This window comes from Oxyura jamaicensis, chromosome 2, assembly GCF_011077185.1.
Source record: "Oxyura jamaicensis isolate SHBP4307 breed ruddy duck chromosome 2, BPBGC_Ojam_1.0, whole genome shotgun sequence".
Classification (NCBI taxonomy): Eukaryota; Metazoa; Chordata; class Aves; order Anseriformes; family Anatidae; genus Oxyura; species Oxyura jamaicensis.
The window spans coordinates 70433437-70460210 of NC_048894.1; the positions used below are offsets into that span (position 1 = coordinate 70433437).

Genomic DNA, 26774 nt, shown 5'->3' on the forward strand with positions numbered 1-26774 from the left:
AAAATGGAAAGCTATGTACATGGTTCCTGTAATGTCACTCCCTCTGGCAGAAAAAGCAGGAAGACTGCTTCAATTTCTCAAGATATTAAACATGTGGTAATTGTCTCAACGCTTGTTAATACAGCTATGGATATGTCTTCTGAGGAGTGACGATACTGTTTTTTCTTTTTTTTTCTTTTTTTTTTTTTTTTGTGAGCTGAAAGCACTACTTCTCCCTTTTGCATTTTCCCACCCAAAATGTATTTAGCTTTAAGAAATCTTCCAGTCTCAGGGTTTAAAATAATTTATTCAGAGTAGAGTCAGCACCAGCAGCTCTAAATGATGGGAGAGTTGGACACAGCTACATATGTCAAGCTGCTTGTAGGAGTAAATATTTGCTGAAGCAGGTCTTGCATTTGCTAAGTTTAATATGATAATATGAAGAAAGAACATTGGAATTTATTATAAAAGTGGTAAACCCTTTCATTTTACCGAATAACACTTTAACCTGTAACCATAGCATGCAAAGCAGGTGCCTTTTAAAATTCAGCACATTGCCTATGGTCTCAAAGAAGACTGTTAAAAGGTCCCACAGTGATAAAACATGAAAATACTACCACTGTTATAATTTCCCTTCAATGACTGCTCTCTTCATGCTTGCTTTTCAACTTTGGAGATGTTTGCATCTTCAAAACTACAATTTCTAAAACCAATCTCCCACATCTGTTCACTGTGGTTACAACTCAGTCTTTGATAAACTGTTATCATACCTTCTGTCTTTGTATAATCAAGCAGGAGGTAAGGGCTGTTTTGAAACTGACTTGATTTAGCAAAAGTAGCAATCAAAATGCAGGGGGAAAAAAAAAAAAAAAAGGCAAGAAAGGGTTTAAATGCATGTACTTCTTTGGCTCACAAATGGCTGTCTTTCTCCCATAGGGTGCCATACATCTGTTCCAACTCTATTTTCTCATATCCCAGGATTATCTGTTCTGTCTCAGAGTTGTGACTCTTGGATCTATAATGCAATGCTTGACATCGGTTTGGCTCATGGGATATTATCTTTCCCATTATAAATTAATTCATCTTCCGGAAAAGTAGCATCCTACTTTCAAATGAATTTGTTTAAAAAAAATCACACTTCCAAACATCAGGCACATATACTTTTGTCTGCTTTCACAGAGAATTAAATCTCTGATATCCTGAAATAATTTAGGCAGTCATCATATTATGCTAAATCATCTGCTTCAAGAACTGTATTAAAGACAGGGAAACTTATTTGAATAATACAAGACCTGGCCTGACCTTTAACATTAACCTCAAAACACCAGCAGACTGAAGTTCAAAGAAGTTCAGCCAGCCCTTACATGTTCCCCTCACCCACGAATATTTTCACATACCTCAGTACATCTTGATTTAGCAAGAATTGAGAAGCAATATAAGAAACTTTTTATTTTGTTTAAATTGAATTCAACGGGCACAATAATTCCCACAAGGCAGACCAGTTACCGTATTTTTCATCCCAATCACAGAAAAAGGTGAAGATACAACTTGCATGAAATGTCAAAAACCAAAAAGCAAAATTCAAGCTTTACTAAATTCACCATCACTGTGTGATAGATGAGAAGACTATCTTAAAAAATAAAAAATCAGAGCAGTAAGAACAAAAGAGAAAATAATTCAAGCAGCAGAATGAAATGAAAGATTTATAGCTTTTCCTAGCCATATTAGAGACTATTATGCGAAAGACCTTGTGCAAATACTTAGTGGAAATTTATGTATAATATTATCCTCTGGCAGAGTTCTTTTTTTGCCTTTCTGTGTGTAAAAGTCAGTCAATTCGAGATCACTCTACATGCTCATCTATGAACAGAAATGGAAAATAAAGGGAGTTTCCCTGCTTTATTCTTTTTATAACTGGAAATACATTTTCTTTTCTCAAGTTTTTATAAGCACTAAATCATATTTTAGCATTGAAGACAGTGGGAGTTTTGCCCGCATCCTCTGTCATGACTAGGTCTATTGAAATTTCTGACTGGAAAATAAAAAGCCCAACACAAAAGGCTGCAAAACAGAGAACTTCAGTCATAAAACCACAAAACTGACTTTGCATTTTGTCTATGAATACAAGAAAAGCATCAGATGAAAGCTTAGCAGGTTGCTCGGTGGGAGGATTGTTGATAGTTGCAAGAATCTGTCATTAAACTGGGGGTCAAGTCCCATGTGATGTCTCAGGCACGATGGTTACTGATGCTCACAGGGCATTTGTTAAGAGTAAAGCCAGTGTTATGCTTATTATCCCTAATTTGACTGTGTAAATCTATTTTTCACTCAAGGCCTCAAGTATCAATCTAATGGAGTTAATAGGAGCTCTTTTGTATACGCTAAGTGCTTTGGAGATGTTTCCTATGTGTTGTATAAGCAGCAGAGAAAATGTGCATGGAGATTCAACCAAACAAGGTAGTTAAACAGCATACCAGAGAATGAGTGTTTAATTTAATTGCTCTAGTTGTTCTCTTGGCTTTTTTTTTTTTTTTTCCTCTTGGCCTTGTTTTTTTCTCTTCCAGATTGTCTCTAGTGAGCAAGACACATGTAACAGTAAGTTTCCTACTCTTAACAGCTAGATCAGTTTTTCCTTTGCTTTCTCAGCCATTTTTGAGGCTGCAAATGGTATACGTTGCTCAGCCCCACGGGTGCCTTCTAGAACTAACACTTCCTGAACTATGTTTAGATTTAAACAACAACAACAAGGTATGGTTTACCCCCAAAACTGATCAACGCTCTTTACATGGAAGGCTGTTTCTGACATTAGTATTCTGCAGCTCTGGTTTGCAAGTTGATTGATGCCTCAGATGCAATGCTCCTGTGTCTAAGTGAATAACCTGGAAGAAAGGGCTTCAGTCTTGACAAGCATGGCTGGATCTCTGTGAACACAGGCACCTTCCCCCATTTTGTATTCCCTCATACGTGTGAAAATGGTAGTATTATCTTCAGCAGGGCATATCTGACTGGGGTGAAATGGAGCTCCAGGGACTGACTCAGCTAACGGATATATCTGGAGATGTGGAGAGACTGGGACGTGGCAGATTTCAACATGCTGAGTGAGAACTTAAGAATTTCTTACATGCCGAAGTTGTGCATCTATGACAGTTCACCTGCTGGAGTGACTGTTTTGGAGGCTCTAGTTTTGATTTTCCTCTGTATCTTGGTGTAGTATGCAAGCCAGCAACACTGCAGCTCTTAAGAGCACTTTACAGCACAATGGCATATTTTAAAGATGACAGCATTATGAACTGTTCCAAAGGAGCTATTTGGCTTTTAAGATGACTGCTCTAGAAAGAATTTTCTGGCTTAACAGCACCAGGAAAAGGGCAAGGGAAATACAGATGCTGCAATCTGGTTAAGGAAATGACAAGCTCCTGTGCTGTAGTACTTAAGCCTGGTCTCTAGCCGACACCATTTATGAGCTGTTACATACGGCTGCAATCACACAGGGGCTCAGTGAGGCTTTCCATAGGGCTCACATTTGTTTTCACATTCCCTTTGTAAATGAGTTTGTAATGTGGTGCAAATGGTAGCAAATGGACATAAAATGAGGCTTGTATGTGGACTGATCCCTCGTAAATATATAGGCTATTATAAAAGCAAATAATAAGAAGTCAAACTAAACAACAGCAGCCTCTGCAAAAAGAAACCAGTGGAAAAGGAGTTGCTTTACATATACAGCATTTTGAAATGTGGGTTTCCTGTTTAAACTGTCTTCACTCCAGCCTCAACTTCTCTCTCCATACTAAACCTACAACATATTTTATATTGCCATGGATACTTTGGATGGAAGACAGTGTTCACTAGCAATCAATTTTTCCACAGGAAACTATTCCAAGAACCTGTCCCACACTGCAGTGCTCATATATAGTTTTTGCTCAACAGTGCACGATCTTTTTCTAAAGGGTATGACTAGCTGGTACTTCAGCTGCCTGTCTGCAGGTTTGGAATGGGCCCAAGGTTTTACCATGCTCCAGAATAGTTGCTGTAAGCTGCATTTTGCTATCACTTGCCACTACTAGCTATTTACACCCTCCTAAGCAGGGTCTGGTAGACAGCAAGAGGAAAGTCTTTAGGGTGCAAAGAAGAAATGTGAATTGACATTTTAAATATGTGTTAGGAGACTAAAATGCAAACAAACCACAATGGTGGCCAAAGAGAAGTAAGTGCATGGGAATCCCATGGAGCTGAAGGTATGACAGGTCATACCTTCAGTAAGCTGCAGTCCTTATCATATAAGGATCTTCATCAAAAGGCAAGTTTTCAAGATAAAGAAAAAAAAAAATCAAAGAAAATGTTTAGGAGCATAGGCAAGCCGTGCAGTGAACTTTTGCTTACCTCAGTGGTTGGGAATGTGATCTGTTATTTCTCAGTATCTGTTCCTCTTCTTCTTTGCTTCTTCTCTAGCAATTTGACCTGACATCTTTTTTCCCGTCCAGTAGTAGACTTTCCTGAGGGCAATGCTCAGTTAAGTGCTAAAAGGTTATTTGAGTCCTTTGTAAGACTTTTCCCTCTGAATAATATTCCAGTATTTTCAAACTTTCTGGATACGAGGTCAGTGGTGCTCCAGAGGTGGTAGAAAGGGGTCTTCTCCTCTTCTCTCAGGAGCCCTCACACCCAGGGAGTGTGAGCTCAGCAGGGGCTGGCTAAGGTTCCCCTCAAGCTACAGAAGTGTGCAGTGACTTCCTCCTCTCCTTTCCTTCACTCAGGGCACAAAACAATCCAATCCCTGGAACGGGCTCTTCCCTCTGTCATTTTCTTCAGGTATCCAGTGGCCACAAACACGAAACCTCTGCTCCGTTATGACACTTTTCCAGGAGAAGCAGGAGAGCCACAAGACAGAAGAGGGGAGGGGAAGCTCAGCCTTGCCCAGCAGGCAGTGATGTCCCAGCAAAGCCCTCCTGAGGACAACGGATGGATGGCCAGAGGCACAGCAAAGCCAGAGCTGTGCCCAGCTGTGCACAGCAGGGCACAAGATTAGTATCACAGATATTGTTGTACCTAAGTAGTAGGATACATTTATTGATTATTATTGTCATCAGTTTGAATACCTCCAACCTGAAAGTTAACACTCCAGGTTCAGCTTCTTTGATGTATATAGCCTGCATTTTTGCCTCACCACATTTATATTTACTGCCTTTCGCCTTGAGAGAAATCCTGTTCTAACACAGAAAGTACAATAGCAAAAATGCATACTTTGGTACAGGTTGTTTTACATAACTCTTCTTATAAAACTAAATCAATCCATGGTAAGATCCATTGACTCCTCCAAAGTTATCAAGTTCTTGCACAAAACAGAAAGCTGTAAGGTATTTCCCAAGCCATATCTTCCATATATTCCCTTCAATTTGATCAAACAAATTTTCTGGCGGGTGCAGAGATGTGTTGTTTTTATGCAGTGCTATACCCTGTTTGGACATTCCTTTGTACGCAGTCCATCTACCTATCACAATTTAACAAATATGAGAAATTCTTGGTACTGTGTAGTCACTTGTATTATACTCATTTCTCAATCTGCCAATGTCTTTCCACTTCATTTTACTATTTATTAATGATACAGATCTATACAACAAGTAGTTGCTGTACTCTCTCTTCCCTTTACATGCTACAGTTCTCCCCGTTTCTCTCCTAGGGGAAGCATCATGTCCTCCTGGCCTGATCACATTAAATGCCTACTAATACAGAAGTGAAAACTCTCCTTAAAGCCTTTGTAAAACTCAGACTTTAAATCACCAGGGACTGAAACCTTAAGCATCTTGGATTTTTAAAGGCATATCCACTCCTTGCTTTAAAACTACACTCTCCAAAACAAGCCTTTGTTAAATATTGTTCATCTTGTTGTATTCTGGACTTCTAAAGGGGCGAAGCTTTACTGAAAAGGATGCCTCTTACCATTTTTTTTTTTTTTTTCATGGCTTTTACTATTGCCTCCTAAATATTTCTGAAAATTGCTCCTTAGTTCTTGTACTTTTAATTGGTCATATAAAGGAACTCCCTCTAGTCTCTATGAATAGCAGCTGGCTGAACCCAAATTGATCCACAGGTCAGATCTACCAGGGAGTGTTCAGACTGTCTGATCACTGCTATAGATATAGAGGTAAGTAAGAGGTAGCGAGACACAACTCATATAGCATACCCTTTATAGAATATGTATCTTGTGGTATGAAATACAAAGTGGAGTTTCTAAAATCATAGTTCGTCACCCTCCAAATATTACTCAGATCCAGTTCTTTTAACATATTTGTAACCTGTCTAAATATCCTGCTCCAGACAGGTCTCAACCATCCTGATCTCTCATCAGTTGGATCTAGGGCTTCATTACAAATTCCCCCAGGAAGATACCTTCCACTTTCTTGAATGCTACCAGAAATCTAAAAAGCTATACAAGGAAAGTGAAAAAGAGGAAATATTTATGATAGCAATTTTTGTTAACTTTACTACCTTTTGTTAACTTTAGGTAACTTTTGATCAGACACATCTGCCTCCTTCATCTAGCAAGTTCTTTTCAAAGACAAACATAATATATTAAGCCAATAAAATTGCCCCACCTCTCTCCCACTCAACAAACAGGAATGGCTCAGTTCCCATGGTTTTCACACGTATTTTTCTTGTAATGGCACAGTGGCAGGTGTACCACTCTATTGTTTGTAAAGTCCTCTCTCAACAAGGTCTTTAAAAATTTATGAGAGTAATTGTCTTTGGTTCTCCCATTCTGCCAATATTATTTTATTATTCCTCATTTTCAAAGTATTCTCTCAGTTTAAACATTACAAATAATTAGAAATGGTTGAATATGCAGTACTAGGATCTTATTCAGTGTAGCATGACTTTTTTTTTTTTTTTTTGGTTCCAGCATTCCCTGACTGCCTAATCACTTTTCTTGTCATCCCTCTAGAAACCCCAATATTCCTTACTGCAGAAAGAGTATGAAAATTCAGTTCCCCTGGTCCTCTTCTGGAGAGGGGTGGTTAGCAGCTCCTCAGGGGAGCAGTGGAAAGTTCTTGACTGCGAACATGGAGAAGCTGTGACCCTGTAATATATTTGTCAAAGGCTGGCGTTCTGGCTCACTTCTTCTCTGCTACAATTGCACCTTCTCTTGCCCAGTGCTTTCCTTTCTGCCTCGGAATTCCCCTTTTCCCACTTCCATTTCCAGGAGTTCAATTCCACTTTTATTATTTGCTGTGAAGTTCTGTCTTCTACATCTTATTCTCTCCTTCATATTATTTTTAAGTCTTAAATCTTTGTGAATACTCAGATGCTTGTGATTTTTTGTTTGTTGTCTTCTTATCCCTGTCCTTTAATCTCATTTTATGTTGGCAATAAGAATTTGCTATGGTGTTGTCATGGTGTTGTCTCTTTTCTACACTGGACTCAGGTTGTATTTCTAGACAGCTTTCCAATCACAATCAGCTTTTCAGGGATTGAATCTCTTCCTTTTTCTCTTTTATGATGTGCCCTTGATATTTAAAAATGTATTTGAATGGAAAACTCTGTACTTTATATTTGCTGTTCTAAAGCAGGTTTTAATGCTGCTCACTTCTCCCTTCTCCCTTAAAGTAGTCAGCGATGGATCCTGAAACATTTCTGTTTCATGTCCTGCCCCCAAAATTTTACAGCCTTCTTCAGAATCTTATCCTTCTGTTTAGAAGAGCACCATCTTCACATTATGAATTTGTTGGCAGGGGTACAAAGAGCTTTCTGGGCTCAGTCTCCAGCGATTGCTGGATTAGTTTCCAGTTGCAGAAAGAAGTGAAGATCTTGCCTTCAGTATTTAAAAGGAACTCCCTTCTTTACACCTCTTGTGAACTTTCCTCGCTCTTATATTATTTTTTATTTCATTATTTTTCTCCATAATCTCCTCCTAGTTTTATTCTTCATCACATCCTGATTTATTTTGCAGCTTTGTTCCTTGCTGCAAGATTTTCCACCCTTCTTATTGTTTTAGGCCAGTGACCCTGCCCATTAAATCCTTCCATCAGATTTAACCATACAAATCCTCACCCTTGTGGAGGATTTTAGAGATCTGCTTTTTTTGATATGTGGCTGGTGTTAACTCCTCAAAGTCCCTTCTGCTAACTGAGCTCGTTTTTGTTATTTTCCTTTTCTGTGTTTACTTTCCCTGTGCAACAGCCATCTCTGGTAGCACAGGCACTGTCTGCAGTGCTGGGTAAAGATCTCGGCATTTTTTTTGGTCGGGGGCGAGAGGGTAGGCGGAGAGATAGGATAGTTTTCTTCAGGCTGTTCTCCTAAATAGAAGAAGACAGGGAGCAATGATATTTGCAAATCAGACCGTCTCCTCCTTAAAGCTGCAGTTTGAGCAGCCGTCTGCTTGCACAACCCCTGGTGGTCCCCTAACAAACCATTTGTAATGCATTCGTGAGGTCAAAATTACTTCAGCTGAAGTCAGTGGCAGGGTTTAGCTATCCAGGGAATGTAAAAATGCATAATTTAGATGTTTTGTTGTGGGACTACGCAAACGGCTATTGCTGAAGCACATGCAGAGGCAGTGACAAGCTAAGTTTGAATTCTGCATAGAACAATTTGTATCACATTCCTTTCTTGTTCACAGCTATTTCACACCCCTAAACAGTTATAATTCCTTTGAAATGAAGGAACGCTTTAGTGGCAACTCCCTGTGTGAAGGACACCGAACAGGGACAGGGTGTAATCTCTTGTTCTCTGCATATCCCAGGCTGGATGTGGACTCCGCACGGCTCTAGCCTATTCTGACGAATTAGGCAGCTCTCTGACTGCCTCCCCATGCCCTACATGCAGAATCAAATCAGTGTCTTTTTTATTAAAAGTGAAGAAATGCTTATTATCATCTCTTGTTGGGCATTTTCTGACGCAAACTTTTCATCTTAGAATAGCATATCTGAAAATTTCCTCTGAAACCCCTCACTCACAGTTCCCACTGAGGCAACTGAGGCTGCTCTTAGTTTTGACAAGAATGACATCTCCGATTGAAAGGGGAGGCCCAGATTCATCTACCTTAGGGTTGCATATGGTCTAGTGATGGGACTGCTGGTGTGGGATATGAGCTATAAAAGCTCCAAGTCTCTGCTACAGCTGATTTATGTCAGGTCAATACCTGTCAAGAGTATATTGCTTAATGGGTTGTGCCATATGATCATGGCACCTCAGTCACTCTTCTAAATACAGCCTGAGAGATGGTAAGTAGAGTAGGGATAGAGCATAAAAGGCCCTGGAAGTCACAGAAAGACATTTATGTGCAAAGCAGCAGAGAGAGGAAACCAGAGGTCAGGCTTTCCTGGTGAAACTCTTTCAATTCCTACAAGTAACTAAACATCCAATAGGCCAGAAGAGCGATGTCAGGATTTTACTGGCTTTTTTTCAATAAATAAAGAAAATAAAAAAATCTAAAGCTTTTGGCTTGTATGGAATAGAAAACATTTTGAAATCTCAGAAACTTAAATAAAACTGAAGACTTTTTCCTGTTCCTTTTTTTTTTTTTTTTTCCCAAAAAAAGAAGGAAAGATGAGCCCCTGGGCTCATTTAGAACACCTTGATTCAAATCCTGCTTCTCCCTCTGTAAATTCTTATTCTCCTGCATTCTTCCAGCTGTAATAAATGGGAATATTTCCTTTATCCTACCAGACATCCAATTTGCCTCTTTGCCCATGGAATTCTGAGTTTCTGTGTTGCTTTCCTTACAGGATTCTGAATTTGGACAAACCTTTTGTCCTTTCTTAGAAGTATGCTGTCATGCTCAGGAATTTTAGATAGTATTAAGAAGAAATCTGTCATGCTCAGGCCATATTTCAAACTTCATATGTGAACAGAAGCATCGCATGAGATCTTAAATCCAGCAGATCTATTGAGCTAGCTGTGTTTGGAAGGATCAAGATCTTTTTCAATGATCTCAATTATTTTGCATATTAAAAACCAGGAAACTTGGATAATTTAAAAAATATCCACTTACCAAAGCCACTCTGACTCACTGATCACAGATGAATCAGAGAAACCAGGCAAACCATATTTCTGGAACCCTGACTGAAGAAAGCATTAAGCCTGTGTTTCAGTCCCTTTTGGGGATCAAAAATATGATAAGAAGCCCTCTCGTGTGAGAATGTTCTCTGGAATCAAAGCAGCATGTAGTAGCCTGATGTGGAAATGTGCTGAAAAGAGTATAATATTGACCTTAAACTTGAGTATAATACAGCTTTATCTGATGTCATCTAATGATAGCTACTGATTGTGGTATAGCTGCAGGCTAGGTTTGAACTTGATTCCTCCCCAAACTGGCAGATCTGGTATGTTATCTGGGACCACTTCAAACAATCCTCCTGGCCCAGCTGCGGGTTCCCACCCCTTGCGTTTACACTGGATCCTGCAGTCACACAGCTGCGAGTGGGGTTGGCTCAGTTTGCTGATCTGACAAATATCCATCCACCACTGGAGGAGGTAGGGGCCGGGGAGAAACAAAGAGAAGAAAAAAGAGAAAGAGAGAGAGAGAAAGAGAAAGATTTGTTTCCGCTCAGATGAGAAAGCTGAACCATTTTGTCCTATGGCCACACAATTGCTAGACTCAGAGGAAGGAAGAGTGTGGGAAGTTACAGCTGTGGGTAATGGATGGGGACCGCTCGTATTCTTAGCAGCCTGCAGTCACACTGTATTAGGTGTAATGTGAAACTGCACCCTCGGTTGCTAAGAGAGATCCTCGCTAGCTTTCTCTGAAATAGCACACTGGCTAAACTACTCAACAATACTAATGTACATCACACATGGGTGCTATTACAGGGGAACTCTGCCATTCAGACTTCACTAGACTGAGCAACTTGGTTAGCCAAATGGTAACTGCTGCTTCCTCTGCTGACACTTTTTGCTTTGCCAACAGAATATTTTTGGTTTTGGTTCATACAACCTTAAGTAATCTTTTCTTCACCTTACGAAAAACCCCAGCGTTTCAGCTAACCCCCTTTGGAATGTATCCAAAAGGAATATACTTAAACTAGCAATGACCACATTACAGCGTTACGGATTTTCAGTAAATCTGAATGATGATATATGGTCCCAAAATGTTCCAGCTGGGGATGTTTCATGGTCATGGTTACAGGAGTCATACCTACACATTGACAGACATACCTACACGTGGACAGACATTGGAGTTAAGATGTAAGAGGATATTATAACTATGAATGCTCTCGATGTTTTTTTTAGGATGCATTTTTTTCCACAATCAATTATGACATGCATGATCTCAGGCTGTGAATACTTTGATAGCCAAATGATTCCTCTATCATTTTGGGGATTTATTTGGTTACTCTAAGTCAACATTTATATATTTTCTTCCCAGATGCTCACTTGTTCTTTTATATTCTTCAAATCAAATGGGCAAGTGATTAGTCTTTAATAAAGGATATGACTTCGCAGATGCAAAATGGAATTAAAAACATGCTGCAATGCATCAGTTTTGTAATATTGAGATCATCACAAAAAGAGAGTGCAAAGTTATTTTGCCTATTTAAATTGATGCTTAAATCTGTTTTTGTTAAGTGCTCAGATGAATAAGCATTTCAACTCACTTTGCTAAGTTAATTATAGCAGGTAACATCAGTGACCACAGTGGTTCAGATTGCAAGATAGTTTCCATGTATTATGACACTACCTTAATGTGTTCACAACTTTCTAAAAACACTCACTTCTTGAAGTGAAACTTCTTATTCTTAATTTCTGCCTGATGGTGGTCTATTTTTGTAGTGATTAGCTATGAGAGAGTGTTCAAATGTGTTGGAAAAGGAAGGTTCAGTAAAACATATTAGTATTTGTGAGTCATTTTACTCAACCAATTCTAAAAGAGTGTTTTTTGAAACTTACAAAACCTACAACCCAATCCAAAGCCCAGGGGCCTTAAGGGAAATACCCACAATAACTGCAGTGGGCGTTAGATCAGATGCACCATGTTTAACAAATACAGTTATCATTGTTTATTTAAAAAATAACATTTGGGTTTGAACCAGAGACATGATAGCCTAAAAATCTACTGTTGCAAAGGTAGCACGGAAAGCTACCGTGGATTATTGTTTGCTAAACCTGTATATGTGGTTTGCAAAAGTCTTGTCTAGACACAGAAGCTGTATTACTATTTGTTAAAGTTAATTAGCACAAAATACTGTTATTTACATCAGTATAGATTATCCCTACAAAGGAAGAGAATACACTACAGTGGGATAAATTTCTTTATATTACGTCCAATTAGGTCTATCTAGATCGAAAAAGCAAAAACACAAAAATGGCTTTCCCAAACCCTACACCATTCTAAACTAATAGTCACATTGGTACAAACCTACATGCACAAATCAGAAGCAGGGAACATCTGAAAGTCCTTACTGACAATGAATTAATGTTTCTCTCATTGAAGTTACTTGGCACTCTTTCTCGCCATGAGAAGGGCAAGACTAATAATACCTGGCACTTTTAAACTTTTTTTTTTTTTTTTTTCCTTTAGCCCATATGTGAACCAGAAATATAGCACTTATAGCTGAATAGTCATTCAGCTTTCAAATTTTCTGGAAAAGTGAAAGTACCAGACCATCTAGTTCTTCAAGCTGGAGAACTTTTGGAAATATCATTTTCTTTTTAAGAATATCTAGCTTTAAGGAGAAAAACAAAACCTACATGGGTCATGTTCCCCACCCCCACCCCCAACACACACACGTATGGTTAGTCTATTATTAAATCCTCAATTAAATTTGCATACTTACAAGCACAGACAGTCTCAGGAAATGTCAGTGACAGGAACATCACTTAAGGTGGCCATCCTTATGACAGATCATGGCATCCAAAGGGGAGAGCGTACACTTCTAGTAGATGAGACTCTGAGCAGCAGAATTTTCTCTGCAACCTTAGATCGGTCATTTCAGGATTCTTCTCAATTATTTTAAACCCTTTGAGATGTTCAGTATCTAGTCTACAAAAGTCATCTAAGTTCTCATTTAAAGTAGAATAAGAGAGACCATCTCCTCCACAAAGTTCATCCTGCCTACCACAGGATGTGATGAGTACCCACGCTATTTCAAGCATGGTGCAAGCCTAGGTGACCAACCTAAAGAGACGGGCAGTTTTCAGATGAGGGATGAATTCTCCTTCTTCCCCTCCTAAAATCTTCCTGTTTCTTTGTTTCTCAACTGTAAGATTTTAACTGTAAGACTACAAGGATACTAACATCTCTCTACTATATAGGATTAATTTAAAGATTAATACTTGTCAAGATGGAAATAAGAAATAGGTATCGATCTAGAGAAGAGAGACAAACTCCAGCGCTGTACCATGATAAAGGCTTCTCCATATGTCATTGTATAGCTCCACTGACGTGAGCAGGAACAACTGCTTATGAAGCCAAGCATAAATATCTGACTGCAGGATAAGGACATATCACCAGCTATTCTCTCGCTTTTTGGCTACTCTCTCTCTCTTTCGGTTTAATGTCTTACTCATCACTGTTGCTAAATCCCTTCCATAAGACATAGTTACTGTATCATGAACACCTTATATGCTGACATTATGGGAAACCCTAATTTTTGCATGCAACAATTGAATTATTTCAGCCTGAATGTTGTGTTAGCATAGGTCTTTCCATTTAATACCACTATGTACCTAAACCACCCAGTTCAAATTAAAGATGTCTTAAAGTACATATTCACTACTTGGTAAATACACCATCTGAAAAACACGGAGACCAGCCTTTTAATGTAAATCACTTGATTATTTCCAGAAGCAAATACTCAAGACAACATACTTTGATCAGCATTTGTATTCCTGAGAGTGTTTGCCTTGACTCTTCAATTTTTAGGAAGCAGGTAGAGATATTTTGGAATGCTTACACTTACAGTGAAGAAAAGCATCTTGGGACATTACTGCCATATTAACAAGCCTCCAGACCAGTGTCTGTGTCATATAAATCCATTCCCTTTCAACGTATTTTCAAATATGCTGATACTTTCAAACTTTCACAAAATGTTTTGTGCCTTGGAAAGTATTCCTGATATTTTTTGTTGCATTTTGTGTAACACAACGGATGTACCTTTTTAAAACACTGCAGGAAGGTGACTGAAACTGTTCAAAAAGAAATATTTGAGACAAACAGTGAAATAACCCAGGATACACCAGTTTCTCTATTTTCACTACAGCTTTACATAAAGCATTTGCATTTAAAAGTCAAACCAAATTTTCATACTAGAGATCTTTAAGTTAGTGACTCAGCTTCAATTAGCAGCTAAATAAAAAATGCCTGATTTTCAGACATGAAATCAATAGAAACTCCAGATACTTTATATAATAGGTCTGTAAATCAGTCCCGTGTGCTTAGATGGCTAAAGATAATGACCAATTTTCAGAACAGCTAAATGGTCTCAATTAGAAATAAACATAGTTACCAGCTCTGTAAAATAGGTCTTGTTGTTATAAAATATTGATCTTTTCATTTATAATTGCCATCTTTTGAGGTTTTATTTAGGATAAAAACAAACAAACAACAACAAAAAAACTTCTTTCTTCAGCAGAACAAATTCAGCCAGCATGCACAGGGCATTTCTAACCTGAGCTGAACTGTACCCTTTTGTACATTGATACAAAGCAGAGTGCCTTTGCTCTTTGCTGAAGTTAAAGGAATGAATTCCACATTTCTGCAGGAAAAAAAAAAAATACTCAAATGTTATTTAATTTTCGATTCAAATGTAAATAAGCAGTTTGAGGAACAGGATTGTTGCTACATTTCTGAAACTCAAAAGGAAGAGAAGAGATTGCATCAGGGAAGGCTTCATCTGCAATGAAAAGTGTGGAGCTTCTGCTGCTACATCTGTATAAATAATTTTCATAATAAAGAGGCCAACTTGGTTTTACAGGCACTGATTTTTTTCATGTTATTACCAAGAGGTTCATACAGGAAACAAGAAATTTTAACCCCTATTAAAAAGAATACCATCAGGAAAATTCCACCTAGCAGGTGATTAGATTTAGAAGACAAAATTTCACTGGTTCTGAGCATCAGAGGCAGATTTAACAATTTAAAATAAAACTTTCTTCATGCAATGTACTGTGCTTTGTTCAATTGCACTGCAAAGCAGTAATGCAACATCTTTTGTTGAGAAGTTAAATGGTGCCACTATGTTCAGGACACCAAAAATCTTGCTTCTTACAGAAAAAGATTCCATGGAAACCAGTGAACACTGATGAATGTTTGACAATCATACATTTTTATTCCTAACAAGCCTAGACACCACAACGATCATTTTGTCTTGCTGTTTCAGAAATTGGTTGCTTTAACATTTGAAATAAAATGTGGAATTTTGTATTTATCAAATTGAATTACTTTGCAAGTCTTAAAGGTGGATAAACAACGTTCTTAAAATATTTAAAATAACAATTCAACATGGAGATTTGGGATTTCTTTCATTTCTGCACAACACTGGACTCCTGGCAGAATTATATAAATGAGTAATTGTAAACCTTGCTATTAAAATGTGTAAACATATTCAGAGACAAGAGAAATTTTTATCCTTCAAACATTTATGAAGGATTTTATTTCAACACACAGGCTATTTCAGTGAAATTAATGGTCCACCCCAACATTAAAATTAAAAGTTAACCAGTTCTAATGTGAGGAATATAGCATTTGCCTGCTTCTCACTCCCTTGCCTGGGATCCCCTAGACATTGTTTTCCTTCTTTATTATTGAACATTAGATCCCTGTACAGAGTAGAACAGCAGTGTGTGATCTATGTCGCAATGCCACGGAGAGCATCAGAGTCCTGCTGAGCTTTATATTGGACCTACATAAATTAATAAATTTCCTTGAAATGTTAATAGATCAAACAGATAGGCATAGAGAAGAAAAAGAGAAATCTTAGATTTAATAGCCATTTAAAAAAAGTATGGCTGATGCACAGAGATTTAAGTGATCTCAGTAACTGAAAATGGAAACCTAATGAATATAATGAAAAGCTTATCATTTTTCCAGTTCTTACAGTCTACTAAAATCCAAATCCAGTGACCACAATCCAGTGAAGACAATGAGAATCTTTCCCTTTGCTTGAAAAAAAAAATAAATTGGATTCAGCTCCAACATTTTGTATGCCTACTGACTTCAAACTAAAACTTATCTGTGAATTTTGCATATAATGTTTAGGCTGGCTTCCCTTCTTATTTCCAGACTAAAACATGGTGTGTTCAGAATGCTTCAGTCTCTGATTAGGTTTCAGTTATCTCTTTCACATAGGGCACCACAGATCCTGGATATAGGAGAGATTCATCCTCTTTAATATTGCCTACACTAAGTAATAACATGAAAGGGTTTCATACTTATCAAACCAAACAAGGTCTTTATTAAAAGAACTATTTATAGAGTGATCACAGCTGCATTTATTTTATGCATATTTCATCCATGTGCATAAAACTAACTTTAGAGTGCCTCCTCCACGTTATTCCTCATGCAGCCTGTGCACCCCCTTGGATTTCTGCACAGGTTCCGACATGTTTGTGCTGGTGCAGGGAGTGATGAGTGATGGCTTGTGATTCTTCATGGATGCAGAACCGAAGGTCTTGCTGTATTTTTTTTTTGTTTGTAACTAAAATGTTTAAACCATTGCATTATTCAAACTCATTTAAATCACAATGACATAGAATTGATGGGTTTATGTGTTTTTCTCTCTGTTGTCTTGATCTAACATTGTCTTAATTCAATTTTTTTTTTTTTTTCAATAGTAAATTTTTCTTCCCAGATCATAAATTCTTTAGGACACACGTGCTTTTTTCCCAGAGGAATGTATATACCCAATGTGCCTAGCCCAACAAGCAACATGAATGCTTTTATAACACAGAAGCATTAACAGGATCGAATTGGTCTAATCAGTGATAAAGGCGTAGCCACACACCTTGTGTCACTGACTACTTAGAAGACATGCAAGTCAGTCACATTATTTGGGAGATTCTTAAAATAATTTTTTTCAACATTTACATACATTTTTAAGTAACTGTGATGTTCTTCATGCAAGTTTCTAAGTCTCTGCAAACAAATCCAATCCAAGATATTGCCTAGTCTTAAATGGACCTTTTCCTTATAGTCAGTCAGTTGACTAATACCTTGATAGACAAACAAGAGATCACTCTAGCATAAGGATATATTTTTTCAAAAGAATGAAAAACATGACAGTAGAGATATTTCACCATTGTGCATCCAGTAGCATATATTATTAAACCATCAACTCATATCTGTCACATGAAGTCATATTTCTTTTTAATAAATTAAATAACTTCAAGTAGTGTTACAGTGGCATGGCTTTCAGGAGAAGATTTGTCAAGAAAGAGGCATCTTTGACTACTTACTTAGCAAAGGAGTTACACTGTTACATTCCTGACAGTTTTGGGACAGGGGAATAAAACAAACCACCCTGTTTTAAATCATACTTGCATACCCAAAAAAGCCCAAACCCTCTTTGGGCAGCTCCAGGGCTCATTCAAGACAGCTCTGAAAGAGCAGAGGAAGCACACTGGGTATTGAAATGTAAATATTCACTGCAGTGCACTGTACATAGGAATTCTGAAGGAAAGCAGGATGCTGAGCATATTTATTCATCCATCGTTACCCAGAATTCTCCTGCTGTTTCACATAAATGCTTTTCAGTTTGTTTGAGCTCTGGAAGAAACAGCTTGGGCATTGCTTTGGAATAGCCAAAGTTCTTTTCTTGGCACTATTGGGCACTAAAACTGATTTGAAGGCTTGATTCAAGAACGGATGAGTCAGTACCTTCATTAACAGTTTTTAGGTCTTCATAGAAAAGTTGCATCAGTTTCGGGTTTACTGGGAGGAGTAACAAGTCTGTAGGGCTATTCCCTCCTCCTTTCCACAGTCTCACATGCTACAGCTGTGGTTGTGCAGAGGATTTAAATCAGATCCATTTGTATGTTCAAGCAAGGCATTTGAAGATGAAAGATGGGTATACAAGTGCTAAACATTGAATGCTGCTGATAACTGGAAGAAAAAAATCAGTGATCTACAGAAGAGTCTAATTTTTGTTTTTAAGGAGTCCATTTTACATGACATTAGCAATCTAAAGAGCAGAATTTTGCCAACAGCTTATTTTGTCATGTCATAGGTACTTTTGAAAAGGAAAATCAAACAACAAAGGAATTGAACTATGAGTTAGCCCAAAGTGACTTTTAAAACAGCATTTCATTCGGTCAAAAAATAAAAGATTCCCATAGGAAATCCAACGTTTTGTTTCAGAATTAACCACTTAAAAATAAAGAAATAAACAAGCAGTACTTTAAAAAAATGATACTAGGTTTTCAAGAGAAAACTTACTAATTTTTGTGTCAAGGATGTTGAAACAAAACTTTGCTTTACTTTAATGAACAGTTTGGGAAGTTTGTGAAACATGGTAGTGTTATTCTTACTATCTCCTCTGAAGGGAATATTAGCTACTATATTTATTCTGTTCTACTGGGGAGACTTTAAAGTGATGCAGTTTACAATGATGTAATTGCTCTGGCAAAGGGAGACAAATGTTGTTAGCATAATATTCCAATTACTATGTGCATTGGTAAAAAAATAAATAAATTCTTTCTTTACAAAGTGTTTTAGAAACCTAAACACCAGTGAAATAAAAAGAGTACCTTAACAAATCCTAGAAATCTTAACACATCAACTACTATAAAATCCAGACAAATCCAAAACAAACTATTTGATATCACTGAAACAGGTTATATTGCCGTTCCTGAGTGCGACTTGTTTCCTTTTTTTGAAAATGATGGCAGATTATATTTTCAGTAAATTCTATGTAAATTCTTTCTTTCCAAAAGATCTGCCATCTCTGTGTATTCAGAAGCCATTTAATGGTTTTAATGAGAAGAAAGTTTCTACTGCTACTAACATTTAAGCTTCCACGTATGATACAGATGAGAGCTCAGTTGAACCAAATTTCTTCTATTGAATAATCAACATAATTTTTTACGAGACTGAAGAGCTGGAACAGATCATCAGAGGTAAGAAGCAACCCTGTTTGACCTCCAGATCCCAGTAGGGACAGCACTAAAAGCCATCTGTCTACTTTTAAACTAAAGACAAGTTTACCTCCTGGTGCTGTTCTTCAAGGTAGAATCTGTACCTCTGCGAGTTAAGAGCAAAGAAGCAATGGTAAAGTAAACAAACCCAGTGGAAAAATAAATGAGCTGTTCTGCAACTATGCATCTTTACACTTCTTGGTCCAGTGGCCAGAACTCAGCTGAGCAAACTGCAGAAGCGAAGAATGGGATCCTGCAGAGCATGCAAGAAAATAAAATGTTGAAGAATGGGAACCGGGTGGGTTTAAAGTATGTATCAAAAACACTGAAATACCTTTTAAGAAATAAAACTTTCCAGAAGAAAAAAAAAGAAAAACAAAAAGATTTTTTAAATGGTTTGTAACTATGATAATTAAGTAATAATTAAATGAATACGGAGTAAAATGTGTGATGATTTATTTTTACCAAATTTGACAGAATTGTCAAGAATTTCAATCTGGAATACAGCACAACACAGGCAGTGTAAAAAAATTAAGAGTCCGAATTTTAAAAATTGTTACTGTTCTAATGGAATGATTATATACTGACTTTTGTCATGAGACCAAAACCTGGTGCTCTATCTAAGAACAAATCCAGATATTTAACTTGATACCTGGAGCTCTTTGAAGAGTTGATGGTAGACTTGGGAAATTTTACAGTGGTTGAGGGAGTACATGCACATAACAAGCACGTTGAAAACAAAAATCTAATAACAGTTAAGAAGGGAAAAGAATTACCAAAGTTGTAATTTAAAACAGAAAAAAAAAATAAGATTATAACACTTTTGTGGAAATAATATACAGCAACTTACGAAGAAGAGGGTAACTGAGCTGTACACTTTAATGTTCAAAAGAAATAAATTCTGAGCTTTGAATAACATTTGCAGTAAATTAAATGGGCAGTTATGCAATGTCTGGAGTACATAGTAACCACCCCATGATTACCATAGCCAGCCAAACCCTGTCCCCGAGCAGGCAAAACTCCTAACTGGGATCAAGGGTTTTACCCAGTGTTTAGTCTCCTTTGACCTGATTCATTTCACCACCCTTACTTCAAAAAGGCACAGTTTTGTTGCTGTGAAATCCTGTGCAGATATTTTTGCCAAAATTAAGCCCGACGTAAGTCCAGTGCTGTCACACCAGGGATGGATTTGGCCCAGAGTGTCTGAGGAGGTCAGTGCTCTTTCCTGGATGGGAAATCAGCCTTAATTCACCTCAGTTCTTCAGCTTTGCTGCAGCTGCAGCTGTAGGTCAGGTTCAGGGGACCAAGAGGCTGCAGATGAACTGGGTGCTGCGAAGAGGGGAGTGCAAGCTTCCTGCCACTGGGCCAATAGTCTTTTTTTATACTTTTACAATTCTGACAAGTCATGCATTTCTTTAGAAAGATAAATTTCTTCTCATATACGACAAAACTTCTCCTACCAGCCAGTCTCCCTTAGATCCCTTCTGCTGCAGGAGCTGTCAGTGCAGCCCTTTTGTTGACAGCATTTCAAGCTAGCAGGAGTTGTGTCAGTTCACAAACACCACCTCAACTTTTCCTTCGTAATGGTTGCTGCCCTATCTTCTGCATGAATCATCTTGGTAGAAACAGGGCTATCATATGTTATTTTAAGGGCTGGATTCTGCTCTCTCATCGCAATTCACAAGGTGAAGATGGTGCAGCACCACAGCAACTTAGAGTGGAACTAAGAGCTCATGTTAAAAATGCTGTCTGGCCGGGGTGATTGCCTACTGCCTTCCAAATGTTTGGTTGAGCCCACATCCCAGCTGAACAGCTCCAAACACATATGAATGAGCAATAACAACTTCGCATTTAATGTCTTTTTTTTTTTTTTTTTTTTTTTTTCCAAGACAGCTATTAATGGTGAAAAGAACTGTAGATTTACTGCGGGTTTGACGTGTAAATTACAGGAGAGCTAGAGAGAGAGCCTGGATGTCCTGATGGCAAATGCTGCCACACCTTGCAAGAAAGCTCAGGCAGCTGCATTATGTGACTCATTCGTAAAGCAGCCAGGGGATGCTGCTGAGTGCAGGAAATGCTTGTCTCTGTGTTCCTTGGAAATTAATAAAAAGAGCATTGACAAATCTGCAGGAGGAAACCTTTGGTCTTCCTCTGGCACAGATCCTCCCTCCCCCAAAACAGGACTCAATAGGGCAGAACAGGAAAACAAAGATGGCTTTATGTTGCCTTTCTGCTTCCATTGCCCTTGGCTGGCTGATGAGCCGCTGCATCCTGAGGCAAAGGAAAGCATGGCCTGCCCTACGTGCCTGCTGCCTCAGGGCTGCACACAGGGTGTCGTGGGCACGCTGCAGCACATTGCCACATACCTCCAAGAACTTTTAAGGAGGCTAGAAGAGAGATAATGACATGACCTACGCAGCAGCCAAGGATGTCCTGCTTCATTATCACCTTGTGATAGCAAGGTCGATCATCTGTGCAACCATGAATCTGAACAGATGCGTCTTGTGTTGCTATTAGCCAGGGAAAGAGGTGGAAGACAGCCCTGCTTTTAAGCTGCAGTTGGAGAGGGACACTAGTTTAGCTCACAGATCGCATCAGTACTGACAAATCCAAATCACCAGAATCCTATCTGGTATTTAAATCATACTTTAATAGTGTGGTTAATAGCTTAAGCTTTAAGGCAGCTGTAAAGTATCCAAGCTTTTTGTTTGACATAGGAGAATTTCCCAACTCTTTTTCACAATCACTCTCAGATAAACAATCGATACAACTACCTTTGCTTTCCCAATACCACAGCACTGTAATCTATTCAACCCCTGCCCAATCTCACCATGTCAAATGCAGTGACCTAAGCAAGTTTCTTTTACCTCCAAGTGAGACTAAGAACCCACAGCTCTTCTGTACCACACTCAATCTACATTTTCTTTACATTTCTGACCTTCAGGTAAAATCCTTGGGCTACTATGACATTCACTCCATCTGCATTCACTTTGCATGGCTTTCTTGATCTGTGATATCTCCCACTCCATCATACCCCTCCAACTCTTGGGATGAGGAGGGTGAGCTTGCTTCAGCCAACAATGGAAGGCTTAAAGACACAAAAAGCATGTTGATGTTTTCTTGTTCAAATGAGTTTGTCTTGTCTTTACATGATATGGACCATAGGAAATGTTTTTCTTCCTTCCTCTGTGAATATTTCTCAGAAAATGTTACACGAATCCTTAGAATTAATCAGAAGAATAAAGAGAAAGTTAAGAACTACCAGAAAGTGAGTAAAAAATACAACAGAAAACACTTTTATGCCACTACATTAAACCACGGTGTACTCATAGTCTGAATACTGAATGTACTTTGGTCATTCTAACTCAAAAAAATTATAGCAGAACTAGAAAAGGAGAAGAAAATGATCGAGATAATAGAAGGTTTCCCTCAGGCAGAGACTAAGGCCCTTCATCCATGCTCTAGATGACCCTGCTTGGCAGGATGTTTGGACTAGATATTCTCCAGAGGTGCCTTCCAACCTCAAGCATTCTGTGATTCTGTGAAAATACAACCTAGGGTAATTATCAGATATCTAAAGAATCTGTGGCAAGCAGAACAACTATTCACTGCTTCTCGGAAAACGAACCAAGAAGCCCCCAGTGGAAACTATGGAGCCTCAAGATTAAAAAGTCACAAAAGGAAGTGTTTTTCCATGGACTGCAGAAAGCAGCAGTGGAACTCATTGACACAGGATGCTGCAGAGGTCAAAAGGAAAAATGTATTAAAAGGGACTAGACACATTCATAGAAGAAATGTCTCCTGAGCCCTGTTAAATGCCCTGTTGACGGCCTGGATGCAAACCACAAATCTAAAAATCCATCACCACCTACTGCTAGAAGATGGAAAGGTACACCATGGGAAGAGCATACTTGCCTTTTTTACTGTGTTTCCCTAAACATTCATTATTGGCCACAGTATTAGGCAGGAAGCTGGCCTTGCAGTCTCATCCAGAAGAGCCATCTCTGTGTTCTGTGTGTCTCCCAGTAAGACTGGAAGATGTGGCAGAAGTTTTGTCTTCCCTGAGTCTCCCAGAGGAAGGAATGCAGGACCCTTCATGCCAGACAACTTGTTCTGAGGTCCCAGCAAACCCACTCTGAAACACTGCATGCATACAATGCATCCCAGAATATATAGGTCACTGTCTCAGTTTTGCCCTTGGCCTGCTGCTTGCCTTGCTCAGTGCTTATTCTGAAGCTGAGTACATTCACTGCAACAGAGGTTTACAAAGGAAAAAAAAAACCTTACCAAGAAAACATAGCTTTTCCTATCATGATTGTCAGTACCTTGGGAGAGACAGGCAGAGGAGACAAATCCAGAGATTAGGTCAATAGCCTAGCCATGGACATTTTTGGTGACTTTGTATTCACCCTTTCCATGCCTCAGTTCTCTGCCTAGAAGATAACAAAAATCGTTTTTATTATTATTATTTTATTTTCAAACCTGCAAGGATTTTATGTATCTAAATATATCAGATTTTTCAATAATATATGCCTAAGTAGAAGAACTTGAAGCTGCATTACATGACTGCAAACACAGTTGAAGTTAAAGTTCAGGTCTGATATTTCCAAATCACTTTTTCTCTCCCAAATTTAAAGCATGAAGTCTTTCTAAAAATAAAAGGGAAAACTAGCATGGTTCACTAAGAGTAATTCTTCAGAAGCTACAGGGTGGATTTGCCCCACTTCATATCAAACCGCTCATACCAGATGGTTGCAATGTCAATGTAAGGACGAACCCAATGCAGATTTTAGAAAATAGCAATGGAAAAAGTGCTCCCTCTGGTTATTTTGCTAGAGAATTCATTGCCAACGGCACACAAGAAGTAGGGCAGAGGGCAGTTGGGTTTACCTGCATTGTTTTCACCACTGCAGTCAGGACGAGGGTTGTTTGTCAAACATGTTTTTGCTTCCCCCCCCCCAGCTAGGTTGCACGTTCCTGACACACGGCAATCGTTTTCGGAGGAGGTGATGGCTCCTACTACGGGGCAGTGCATTTCTTGAGTGCAGTGGGGAGTGAAGGAATATGGCTTTGTACACACCATGGCAGGCATCTGTTTTACCTGCTACGTCAGCCATGTTGTTAGGAACAGAGACCCAAAATGACAGACGTGACCGAGGCGGCTGCAGGGAGCTAACGCAGCTTCCTTCCTTCAAAACCCCCTGATCTGACACAACAACACTGCAGCATGCTGGTAGTCCTGGAGGATTACAGCATCGCCGCTGACTTTCGGTTAACCCTTTTGAGATCACAGCAACACCCAAAAAACTGCCAAATGATGTAACAAGCTGCTAGGTGAAAAATAACGATAGCACCCAGCACTAAGCATCTCCCCTGAGGTAGTACCTTAAACAGTGCACTTGTTCAGTAGCTGTTCTTGGTTTGGCACAGTCAATTCTACTGCCATTCAAGCAGTAATAGAAAAGAAAATTATCTTCCAAAATTTTGCCAGTGGAAAGAAGAAACCTAAACAGCTCATGCCAAGATGTTGGGTAGAGGTAACACAGCAGGAATGTCAAAGGTTATTTGGTTATTTGGGCTGTGTCAGCAGGTACAAGAAGTGCAAGTGCAGTGCGCCTGTCTGCTGAGAAGAGATCTTCACAGACTACTGCTTGCTGTCCGAAGGAAGGAAGGAAGGAAGGAAGGAAGGAATGAAAAGAGAGAGAGAAAGGAAGAAAGAAAAAAAAAATAAAACATTTCTGCCTGAGAGAAGTGCTGAACTGGAAACAATGGAGATTAAGTACCACTGTAAAATTTTGCGTCTTCGTGACAGTCAGTTGGCATGACTGCTCTGCAGGGGCCTACCGATGCTAATTTAATATATTTTACCTATAAACAGCAGAGAATTGTTTTTACCTAACTCATGCTGTCCAGGACCACAACTGCTCAGTTCTGGGGGCCCAAACTGTGTCATTCATCTTCCAGGCTGCCCCCCGAGCTAGGTGGACACTACCGGGTCTTGTTATGATACCTCCTACTGCCTGATAATCACACCCCTGATTGTAATACATATTTGCTCCGGAACAAACACAGATTGGCAGCACCATGTTTACATTTTGCAGGCAGTTACCACTCCTCCCTGTAGTGATCGCTTCTTACAGCAATACTGCACTGATAGTTGGAAGGACCGGGAATCGGCCTTTTGCCCATATCAGCTCTGAGTGGGCATTTAATTTTGACAGCATGGGTCATTTTCCTTTTAATATCTGTTAACCACCATGTCCCTTATTTAGGTAATACAACAGATAAATCATGGACTTTCGTTACAGGCTCTGTATAAAATGAATGATCAGGAAGAAAATGGTCATGTTCTGTGACAATTTGTAAAGGATTTGCCATCAACAAACACGAAAAGTCAATGCTATTCCACTGTCATTCCTAAATCCAGCTTGGTTTCAGAGTACAGCATTTTCCAGAACATGTGATTTAATTGATACCCTTACTATTGTTTGTTTTGCTTTTCATCCTCCTACATCCTCCTTCAAGACCTTATATCAGCAGGTCCTTTTAAGTCTCAGTCATTCTTTAAGTCTCAGTCATTCTCAGGTCATCTTAACCCTCCTTTCCCTTCTTTGAGAAATAGCCTCTTCTTCCCTTCTTACAGGGACACGAAGACAGCACATTCCCAGTGCCAACCCCTTCTTTTGCCTCTTTTCTGAAGCTATCAGTAAGGATGACATAAGTGATGGAGAGACTTCCACTGGTTGGACAACGCTATGCTGTGAATTAGTCATCGACCAGCTGACATCCAACCTTCTTTTATTCTTCTCTTTTGTCTTACATTTTTCTTTGAAAAAGGAGACCTTTTCCCCAAACTCCCAAATGCACTAGTGCATGAAGCATTCCAACAATAAGGAAATGAATATTTAATTACTTTAATTCTACTACGTTATTGAAAGCACAATTTCAAGCAAGTTCATTTTACACGTGGAGATATTAAGGCAGGCAGTTTCAGTCCCCAGGTCTCACCACAACTGCTGAAGCCATGAGGACATCTGGGTATATGTTGCATTGTTTCAGCACATTGAAATTCTGGCAGTGTGTCTAGTTAGCGTTGTTCATTACAAGTGAAAACCAAAGCCCCTCCTGACCGTCCCAATTTTCAAAAAAGAAAAAAAGGCTCTGCACTTCCTGGTTGCAAATAAACTATGCTGGAGCACACGCAGAGCACAGCTACTGATTCTCTATTCTGCCCAACCCCAAAAGTTCGGTTAGGAAGTGCTCCAAAGTTGCACAGAAGTTGGCATTTCCAATTATTCTGGCTGAGCGGTTCCTGCGGGCCAGTTGTCAAACACAATTTGCAAAGGCTCCTGGCACTCTGGCCAAGGGGGAATTCCCCAATTTATGTTATAACACAGAGAGAAGCAGTAACATTTTAATCAGTCTGTGGAGCCTGCTGGGAAGCTCCATTATAAAGCATTGTTATGCCCAACAGGCCTGCAGTTTGGTACAGCCTGGGAGGCTACAATGGGCTTTATTTCCTTACTGCAGCCACCACAGATATCAATGCAAAATTAAACAAAGGATGTTTCCCCTCTCCCTTGACACTTACACACTACAGTAAGTGACTGTAGTAAATTACTCCCTCTGCATAATAGTATGAGCTGTTTCAAGAGCTATCTGTGAATGAATGAAGTTAGATCAGGGGATACCATGTGTGTTAACGAGGGAAGTCCCAATTAGGAAGTAGAGAC

The 26774-nt window shown here is 38.9% G+C and overlaps 1 long non-coding RNA gene across 2 annotated transcripts in view; it reads right to left on the reverse strand.

Moving 5' to 3' along the window:
- Positions 1-24236, reverse strand: part of LOC118161354 — an 81001-nt gene extending 56765 nt beyond the window's left edge. The window contains exons 1-4 of one of the 2 annotated variants that reach the window (XR_004747966.1): positions 23932-24236; positions 23367-23474; positions 19112-19294; positions 16738-18010 (exon numbers count right to left, since the gene is read on the reverse strand). This is a non-coding gene — a long non-coding RNA (uncharacterized LOC118161354). Of the gene's footprint in view, positions 1-16737; positions 18011-19111; positions 19295-23366; positions 23475-23931 lie in introns of those variants that run through there. The other variant, XR_004747965.1, reaches the window with a different exon arrangement.
- Between the last annotated feature and the right edge of the window lie 2538 nt (positions 24237-26774).